Consider the following 10,615-nt stretch of genomic DNA (forward strand, 5'->3'; position numbering starts at 1 on the left):
AGCACAAGAGGTTACAGAAAATTGAAGGATGTTGCTTGCTTAGATAGCTAGCTAGCTAAAATGTTAAGTCCATTTAAACGCATAAGTTCATTTAAAACATTAAATGATTCACTGACAGCTGTGCAAAGAGAGGTTTTCATTTGTGGTTCTAAGGGTGTCTCGTTACATTGTTTTAGGTTTATTTTGTAAAGGAGTTTCTGAGAAAATGTTTTTCCCACAGTCCTGAAATAACGGATATCTGGAGATAACGTGTTTTTCACAGGAGAGCGACGATATATGCTTTTCGGCTTGGAAGGCTAACATCACGAAGGTGTTGTCCATCCTGTCACATTGAAGGTAATGGTGCCACCCTTCAGGCCCACAAAAAGACCAAGGGGTATTTCATGAAGGTAGCTAAAGAAAGCCAGACTTTCCCGAAAAAGTCAGACTCAAACTAGCACCATCTCTAAACTTAGCCAAAAATCGTCCCACTAACGCAGTTCAGCATTAACCCAATCAAGGCTCATACAAGACAGACTTGCATAGTCCCAGTTAGTGCGCACACCCGAGATATATAAGAAGCCCAAATAAATGGATGAATGATAGATCAATCAAATGAGTTGGACAGTGCGTAAAACGAGAGCTGTGTTTTTTCTGCTGTAGAATAAATGATGCTGATGGAGCTCTATGAAAAATGCAAAGATGTAATCGCTAAAAAAGGCAATACTGTGGCCGCTTGGCAATGAATTGCAGACAAACTAAATGCGTAAGTTACGTAAATGTTAAAGGTGGCTAATACAGTGGCATGGCGGTACAGTGGTTTATGCTGTCACCTAGTTCCTGGTTCGATCCCCATAGCCAACGGGGAGCCTTCTGGATTGAGTTCACGTCTCACTCTTGCTGTATAATGTTATTCTGTATTATTCGATCTCCGTAAAATACTTTCAATAGTATCCATGTGAAATGTTCTGCACAAATAACTGCATCTTGTCTATTATTGACAATTTTACTGGCTTATTATTGACAAATTAATTGTTTTACTAATAATCTTTCAAAGTAGACAGTGACTGAACAAAATATAAAAATATCTTCCTGTTCATATTATTTCAATGGATTTTTTTTTCCAATTTCAGTCATTCCATTTCATGTTTGACCTTTGTAATATGGGTACACTTTTATTTTAATTATTTTGGAATTAATTGGAATGCTGAGATGTGATTTTTATAGGCTTTATTATATATATTACATGACATGAGTAGTGAGAGTGCGGAATTTCGTCCAACGGAACGATTTTTTGGGAATCTGTTCCCACACGTCGGGTGTTCTATGAGACAATGCTTATCGAGGTCTGGAGCAGACTTGTTCACTCGCCTAAGTTACCATGGTACTTCAGTGGGGATTCATTTAAAACATATTGATGGAACGGAACACCCGCTTAAATGAGCCAGACTTGTCGAAATAAGTCAAACTTTCCCTTAATCCTGCTTCGTGGAACACCCCGCTGGTTCTTGGAGACAATCATATGCTGTTGCTATTATTATTATTATTGGTGTTGTTGTTGTTGTTGTTATTATTATTATTATTATTATTATTATTATTATTATTAGTAGTAGTAGTAGTAGTAGTAGTAGTAGTGGTAGTAGAAGTGGTGGTGGTGGTGGTAGTAACTAGTAGTAGTAGTAGTAGTAATTAGTAGTAGTGTGTCATATTTTTAATTTGAAACATTATTTGTGTGTATGGCATGTTCCCCAAAAACGTTTTTTGAACATATTGCTGTGAAACTTGCATACACCTACACAACAGTACTCTGCTAATGCTAGTGATAAAAGTACTGTTACATCCTATAAATGTTAGAATAGATGTTTTTCCATTACTACCCAATTATATACACATAGTCCATCAATGGTGTCAAATCAAAACTGCTATCGTTTTTAAGGTGATAAATGGTTTAATGATGTTTCCTTTTCAGCGGAGAGCCCTCCTGCCCTTAGTCTGTGAAGGAAGGTCTGTTCAAAGAGTCTCTTTGCCCCACATTTGACACTTCATTTGTGTAGAATAGTGAGGCAGTTAACGGCAAGCAATTTGGAGGAGAAGTCTACTGTACCTTTTCAACAGCCAGGTCGAGCAGGGTGGAACACTTTTAAAAGTAATTCAAACATATACCATTCCGCCACCAGCATAAGGGGTCAGAACAAAGAGATGAATGTCGTCTATTGTGGCTGCTAGCTCTAAGGGCCTGGCATAGCTACTACAAAAAAGTCAATGCCACATTATGCATTCCATAACTGCAAAATGTTCCGTAATTTGCATTCCTGCTGTAACAATCCTTCATGAACACAGTGAGATTGCATTAATTTATTATTCACTTAAGTTGAGAAATTAATGCATGTAGGAATCCTTAAATCATTCTAGAGTTTCTACCCTCATACATTCAGGTACTGAAGGGGTCACAGGATGATATTAAGGCATCCAAAAACTAGAGACAAATGCACTGTTAACAATTACAGTATGTGTATCTAATAGATACATATTTAGATATATTTGGGTGACAGTATTTGTCAGCTCAAACATCAAAATAATTCACTCTCCAGGGTGTGAAAAAGCTGGACCTTTTCTCCTTTTTGGAGGACTATTGCCCACCCAATCATAAGCTTTGCCCACCTTAACCTATAAAGGGACAGATTCAGCCCCTGATCCACTTAGGTAATCCTATGGGCCCCCAACATTTCAAATTACAATACTGAAGCTAGATCTCAGATGTGAATATTATGTGAAATTTGCAGAGGTGAAAAGTTTGGGTTCAGAAAATTTTGTTTCAACCAACCAACTGAATACTCTGTGAATGTGATTTGTGTGTTTATACTCAACTGGTTAGTTGAAACAAAATCTTGGTGTGGATTTTTACGTTCTGAACCTGAACTTTCCACCGTAGGAAGTTTGTGTGTATGTACAGTATGTGTGTGTGTGTGTGTGTGTGTGTGTACTGACCACTGACTGTCTCAAGAGGGGGAGTAACTGGATTTATCTGTATTGATTTGTTCCACCTGCTGCCTGTTCTCAGTAATTCGTATATACTGCTGTGTTCTGTTTTGTTATGGGTCCTAGCAACCCGAAGCAGGTGTTGACATTGGTCTCAGGATACACAATCTTGACTTGTTCACTTAAATCCATGTTTGTGTGTAGCGTGAGCTATCAGCTCTTGAGATTAATCTAGCTCCTTGATTCCTGTGTATACATTCATCCATTGTCAATTGTAGAAAATGCAAAGCTGATTTAATAAAGCTGTTTATCACTCTTCTATTGCATGGGTCTGTTCACGCATTCAACCATAGTCCAAGCCAAATACAATGATACTTAATTAAATCTCTTCCTCTAAATGTTAGACTGCTGTCTTCTAAGATCCAACAAAGGTGTGAATCTCACCTTGAGTATAAATGTTTAAGATATCTGCCTAGATGATTCAAAGCTACAGTAATAGTTACCAAAGAATGAATTCTGCTTAAGGCCTGGTAAACTTGTGACTGCAGACTTCCAGAGACGACCCCAAAGCACAAGTGTCTTCGCTTTTTGTGACATACAAAAAAAATAATCAATATTATTTTATAGTATTATTATATTATAATGCTTTATGAATGCATTATAATGCATTATGGTTGTCTTTATAAATTACTAAAAACATGGCCTTAAGTAAATTGTTACCAATATTTTAAATGTTGTATTTTTCTTTCTTTTCTTGTTCTTGTTTAATATGTGAGGAATTCACATACAGTATATACTGTATACACCAGTTGTTTACAGCCGTACTGAACAGGGAGCAGTAAAGTCTGTGTCTTGGGACCTGGTCACAGTAATATTGATTTTTTTTTTTTTTGTATGTCACAAAAAGTGAAGACACTCGTGCTTCGGGGTCACCTCTGGCAGTTTGCAGTCACAAGTTTACCAACCCTTAAGCAGTTGAAAGGGAAGCGACAATTCCCAGTTGATTTCAATGCCGTCCAATGCCACATCTACTGTCTGTAACCTGCAGTGTATGTTGTGTACTTTCCCGTAGAAGAACACGTCAGGCTCAACGCAGAATTGATCTTGCAAAATAGGAATTTACTGTCATTTAGTAGAAACATTTCCATTATCAGTGGCTTTTATATTTAGCCATGTTTAGTCTTTTGTTTCCCACGACCCAGTAGGATAAGCGGGTTGGACAATGGATGGATGGATGGATGGACTTTTGTTTCTGTATATGCAGAATTTTCTTGGTATTATCCATCCATCTTAAAACCATTTATCCTGGTCAGCGGAGGCCTGGAGTCCATCCCAGATGCCATAGGGCAAAAGGCCACAGTACACAGGACACACACACACACACACACGCACACAAAGACCTATAATCATGTCTTTATCGGGATGGCTCATTAATTTCTATGGGAAAAAATGCTAATGCTAAATATGACACCCTTAACCCCTAAACAGTCCTAACCTTAAGCATAAGCATCCAAACAAAATATGAGACTTTTGGCATTTTTAGTTTTTTGATTGCATTCACAGAGCATAGTGGGGACCTGAAAAATGGTCCCCACAACATCAAAATAACAGGTTTTTATCACATTGCGGAGAACATTTGGTCCCCACAATGTAATATAAATGCACACACACACACACCATACATTTCTGTAGGGTCTTAAACAGTCAATACACTAAATATTAAATAAACACATTAATTTCTTAGGTTGATACTGAAACAGCATGTTCTGCTAACTACATGTAACCAACTAGATGCAATCTTCTGACTGCTGTTTAGCTGAGGATGAACATGGGTCCCTGAAGTGACTTTTTGAGTACAGCCCAAGAGAGGACAAACCTGCTTGTACACATGACAAGCACTAGTGGCAAATTAGAGAGGCCAGTTAGCCTAACTGCATGTCTCTGCACTGGGGGAGGAAATTAAATTAACTGGAGGAAACTGCACATACACTGAGCAGAGGCGAGATTTGAACCTGCGACCCTGCAGGCACTACCCACTGAGCCACCCTGACACCTCCTCTTGGTATTATAGAGAGTTTTATTTAAATGTGTTTAACGCCCTGTCCAAGAAAAATTACGATAATGCTTTTTCTTAGTGCCGGGCCTACTTATTAAATGGCACAGAAAGGTTGTTAGCATTGAGCATTTTAGCCCCCCAATGGTGAGCTTTTCCTGTAGCATTTTCAGAGTCATTAGCGCCACGCCACTGCGGATTGGGTCCAAGTAGCCAAGCGGTGTGGTCAAATCCGCGGCACTCTTTGCATGCCTGTTTATTGAACTTCTCTGGCAGCTGCCGGGAGCCAACGCTGATCTGCTTATCTTTCTCTTTACACGTGCTGCGGATTTCACTCCTCTGTGGGACATGAGCAGAGGAGAGAAAGGCAGCGAGAATGAGCCGAATGCTGTCTTTCTTCAGCGCTACGCTGAGCATTTTTTTTTTACAGGTTTTGTTATAAAAATATGTTATTCCATCCATTTATCCTGGTCCGGGTCACGGGTGGGGGCTGGATCTCATCCCAGTCAGGGTAGGGAAGAAGGTTTGGGTACGCTTGGGATGCCAGACACACACAATAATGCTCTACTGGCAAGTTCGGGGATGCTGGTTAACCGATCTGCATGTCCTGAGACTGTGAGAAAAGCAGGGTACTCACAGGAAAACCGTGTAACACTGAAACTCCACAAATGGGATTCAAACCCCCAACCCTAGTTGTGTCACCTACACAATTACTCTATGGTCAGAGAAAATGCTTCATCTACATGATTGTTCTGATGCCCAGTAAGTGGTCTGTTGTTCAAAATCATTGCGTTAAAAGTCCACATTTAAAGACTGGAAAGACACCTCGTCAGATTTTGGTAATTGTATTTTTAAAGCCAAATTGCAGCAGTTTTCTTATTCCACATTTAACTTCCTGGCCTTTCTAAGCCATTTCTGCCTGTCCCCCCCGACCCGTTATAAAGTATGAAAATACCAAATAAAGCACAATCAGGGACCCAGGCTCAGATGAAATTAGGTTCTAGTCGTGCAAAATCCAGTTTAAATGTGCATGTTTGTGCCCAACTGTGTAGAGAGTTAACCCAAGGAATTTTATTAGGACCTGGTATAGAATTATTCATTGTGTTTTTGAATAAGATGGTTAAACGAATATGGAAGATGTATGGCTGGATGGAATCATTTTGGGGGATTCTTCCATTAATATTAACATAATTAATGCCCCTAACATTTCAGATACCCAAATTCTAATTAAAATCAAGTTTTATTGACAGCTTATGTAAAAGCTAGAGGGCCATTTTCAGTTTACAGCCAGCTAAATATACATTTTTGAACATAAAGATGCTTTGATTGTAATATTTTGCATAGTTTGGGTGCTCTGGATTTTTTTTAGTTGGCTGCATATTTATTTTTCATTTCAAACCAACTGCTTCCATGTCTTTGACAATTAATCTCCTGAGACTACTTCGTTTAATGTTACAGATATAACATTATTTTAATTACTTGACGAAAGATGAAAACATGTTTATTGTACAACAATATTAAAAAGGATATTTCACAAAGGTTGCCTTTTGGCTTAAGGTATCAAGATATATAGATGCACAGTCTGCTAGCTAGTATCGTAAAATTAGCGTAGGATTATATATTCATTAATGTTTCATCTTCCAAAATCTAAGAAACTGGCTTCTTAATCTTAAACATATTAGTTGTTGCAGTGGATTTTTATTTATTACTTTTTTGTGATGTCTTGCAATAATTGGATATTATGAAAATAATTAAAGACTAAATAAATATAGAAATAAAATCCCAGCAGATAAATTTTATATTGTCAAACATTATTAACTGGATCTGGTGAAACTAATGGATTTTTATAGTGCAAAAATGATAGTAATTACAGCAAAAACACATTGAACTTACGTCTTATTTCTTTTGGGAATTGCACTCCTTAATTGTATGACCACAGTACAGTATGCATATTTTTAAGCTACACACTGCTGTACATTCAAGGCCTTACAAAGCTGTTCAGACCCTTGACCAAATTGCTTGTTTTGCTACATTGAAATGAAGTTCCCCATGACTATTTTATTTAGCTACAATATATGGACAAAAGTATTGGGACATTTGGCTATTATACCTACAGGAACTTTTATGACATCCCTTCCTAAATCCATAGGCATCAATATGGACTTGGTCCCCCCTTTGTAGCTATGGGGTTAAGGTCAGGGCTCTGTGCAGGCCAGTCATGTTCTTCCACACCAAACTCACCCAACCATATATTTATGGACCTTGCTTTGTGCACTGGGGCACAGTCATGCTGGAACAGAAGGTCATTCCCCAAACTCTTCCCACGTAAATGGTAGCATCGAATTGTCCAAAATTCTCTACTGGATGAACTGGCAAAAAATCCCACTCTCTAAACTTGTGGAAAGCCTTCCCCCGAAGAGTGGCTGCTGTTATAGCTGCAACAGAGGGGCCCAACTCCATATTGATGCCTATGGATTTAGAATGGGATGTCATGAAAGTTACTGTGAGCATAAAGGCCAGGTGTCCCAATACTTTTGTCCATATAGTGTATGTTAATGTGACATTTTGTTAGAGCATCCAGATTAGGAACATAATCCTGCAGAAAGATAAACTTTCTCTCGGGCTTCAGGTTTTTAGCAGAATGAAACAGGTTGTCAGTTTTTCCTGTTTTTTTTTTGCACCATCCACTTTCCCTTCTGTTTTAACAAGATGTTCAGTCCCTGTTGATAAAAGGCCCACAGCGTGATGCTACCACCACCATGCTTCACTACCGGTGTGCTGTTTTTCACGTGTAGGCAGTGTTACATTTTCTCCTGACATCTCTTTGAATTTTGCCTATGAATCTCTGTCTTCATCTCATCAGGCCACATTATCTTTTGAGACATCACAATTGGCTCGCTATCATGCTTTGTGGCAGATTGTCACGTTTGCAGCGAGAGAAGGAAGACCCAGATGCAGGCTGCGGGTAAGCAGACCCCTCGCAGGGCGTTTATTACAGGGAACAAGCAGGATTGCGCACGTAAACAGAGAACCATGACTGAACAGGGAGCACAGAACCAAAAGACGCTAATATACATGACTAACAAAGGAGCAAACACAAGGCAGCTGTGACTGGTTAACAAAAGGGGTGGAACAAGAGGTACGACTAACAATCTCCAGGCACGGCTGATTAGAAGCCACACCTGAGGGAAACGCAGGGATCGGACGAGCAGGGGAGGGCTGGACGTAACATAGATACAAGACATCATTTTCACGTGGTTTTTTCTGAGTAATAGCTTCTCTTGTCCTCCCCTCCCATACAGGTTGTTTGTTTGCAGAGCTCTTGACATGGATAACTGGTGGATCTATACTCAGCTCTCAGCTACTGAGTTCCATTGCTTCTCCATTGCTTATTCCGCTTCCCGATAGTTCAGCGGTACCCACTGGGACTGTCACTAACCCGTCAGCACCTCCTGATCGATTTGCACGTTCCATGCACAGCCTTACACTACACAACATATTTTACAACAGTAGCCGATTTGTATCACTTTGTTTCATGACATTTTTATAACCCAACCGGATCCCGTTAGTGCTTTTCACAACATCAGGTAAGAAAATGTTTAAAGTTATTCATCTGGGTAGTCAGTGTATTTTTGTATAGTAAGACAATACAAAGTAAAAAGTATTTCTTCTGTTCACCAAAACAATACCATACCAAAACAAATTAATTAATGAAATTAGTTAAAAACGCAATGAGGTACCGATTAGCCAATCAAGGTGTGGTAATGGTCGAGTCATAAAATACATGGATGTATTGGGTGTTTACTGCAAATAGGTGACTTGAGGAGTGGTTTTTCAATGGTTGAGGTAACTCAAACCTATCATAGTTTTACACAACATGAAGATCATTTTAACATTATTTTCTTTGACAGCCTAAGACTGTTACACATTACTGTAAAAATATTCAGAGTGAAACACACCAAAATATTGTAATGCTCTTTTGTTACCTGATTATTATTCAAAGTAAATTAATGCTGGCACCATCTTAACCTGGTGTGGTCCAGCATAAAAGCCAAGAGAATATCCACCACTGACAGGTTACCACAAAGAACTATTTAAAAGGAATTTATTAAAGGAGAAGTTCACTTGCAAGCCAGAAGTTCCCTCAGTGGACAATCCTCCCCCACTGAGAACGGGCCACCCCGCAGCCCACGGGCACAGTACTACAGTGACTAAAAACCTCGACATCCGCCACCTCCACACTAAACTCCACAGCAAGTGGCACAGCACACAAAAGAGTCACCTTAAACACTCCAGAAGGACGGGGAACAGGCCATCCTCGTCTAGTGAGTCGACTGTGGGGGACCAATGGCAGATCACCTGACCTTAAAAGAAAAGCATACAAATCATGAATCACAGGGACACACGAAAATTGAAACAAAGTATAAAATTTCCAACATAGCCCATGTAACGACAAGAACCTGCCCCCCCCCCCCAACTTGCTGTCTCCCACTAAAATGAAGAAGCAAAATGTAGCAGAGAGTCTGATCGTTGTGCCAGATCAAGCGTTGTGCTTGAACATTGAGCGAGACCACGGGAGAAAGACACATACTCCATCTAAGGGGAGCATTCAACCTTCCCCTCCTGACTGACGAGTTAACTACCATACTAAAGCAAAAATACAGAACTAAATGAAAACTACTGTGCAGTTGATGATGACTTCTACAGCAAAGTATTGCTCGACTGCAAAAAATTATTAGAAAGGTTATGCTGAAAAAGGTTAAACTGATTAGGAAAATAGGCACGCTTTTCTCCAGGCAAATTCTTTTGTGTTGTTTCTTTTTAGGCACAATTCATTACAGTCTCCAGTTGTTTCTAAGCTCTTTGTGGATTCATGAATGAACATAGTGTCTTCTGCAGGTAGGAAAAGCTCGGCATAATACTTGTGTAAAAATGATGGGGTATTAGATCCTCAGCTAGCCAGTTAGCAGAAACCTGCAGTGGAATCTGCCTGTAACATTTCAGCTTGCAATCATAACATGCAAATTAGGACATACAAATGACTTTGCTCCTCGCAGAGCAGAACACGTCTTCTCGACATGGCTTAAAAAACTTCTGGCCTCTGTTAGCTGCTGTGGTGGCTGTAGGCTGTGTGCGGGCATGCCAAGCTTGGAGGTAAGTGGCCAATAAGGATTGTGTTACAAGGTGACCTCACCATGTCATGGAGTTAAGGGCTGGAATTTCAACAAGGCACTTCAGACGGTTGGAAAATGCAGTTTCTGAGTTATCTACTTTATGGTCCATTTTCGGTCTTGCGACTTTGTTGACACATAAACAGATATAAAACACTAACGGAAAGAGAAAAAACAGAAAATCACAATAGTTCTCCTTCAAGTCCCCATTTCCATATCTGTCCTTCATCTGTCCTTGGGTATTCATCCAGAAAATGGCAAAGTAGGGTTTGTAATTCAGTAAAATCAAACAGTCAAGGGTCTAAATATTTTTTAAAGACATGAAATATGTGCGGACTATTTATATGGTTCATGGTGTCCCTTGCTCATGCTGCAGTCAGATAGATGGAATATGTATATTGATATTGATATCAATTAATTTGTTAGGAGTCCT

General features: G+C 39.4%; 1 long non-coding RNA gene across 1 annotated transcript in view; it reads right to left on the reverse strand.

Annotated features, from left to right (window-relative positions):
* The window catches only part of LOC111834950 (uncharacterized), a 46,317-nt gene extending 35,988 nt beyond the window's left edge, over window positions 1-10,329 (reverse strand). Inside the window, exons 1-2 of the long non-coding RNA XR_002836115.2 lie at window positions 10,206-10,329; window positions 9,294-9,375 (exon numbers count right to left, since the gene is read on the reverse strand). This is a non-coding gene — a long non-coding RNA (uncharacterized lncRNA). The remainder of the gene's footprint in view (window positions 1-9,293; window positions 9,376-10,205) is intronic.
* Between the last annotated feature and the right edge of the window lie 286 nt (window positions 10,330-10,615).

The sequence above is a fragment of the Paramormyrops kingsleyae genome, chromosome 15, assembly GCF_048594095.1.
Source record: "Paramormyrops kingsleyae isolate MSU_618 chromosome 15, PKINGS_0.4, whole genome shotgun sequence".
Taxonomy (NCBI): Eukaryota; Metazoa; Chordata; class Actinopteri; order Osteoglossiformes; family Mormyridae; genus Paramormyrops; species Paramormyrops kingsleyae.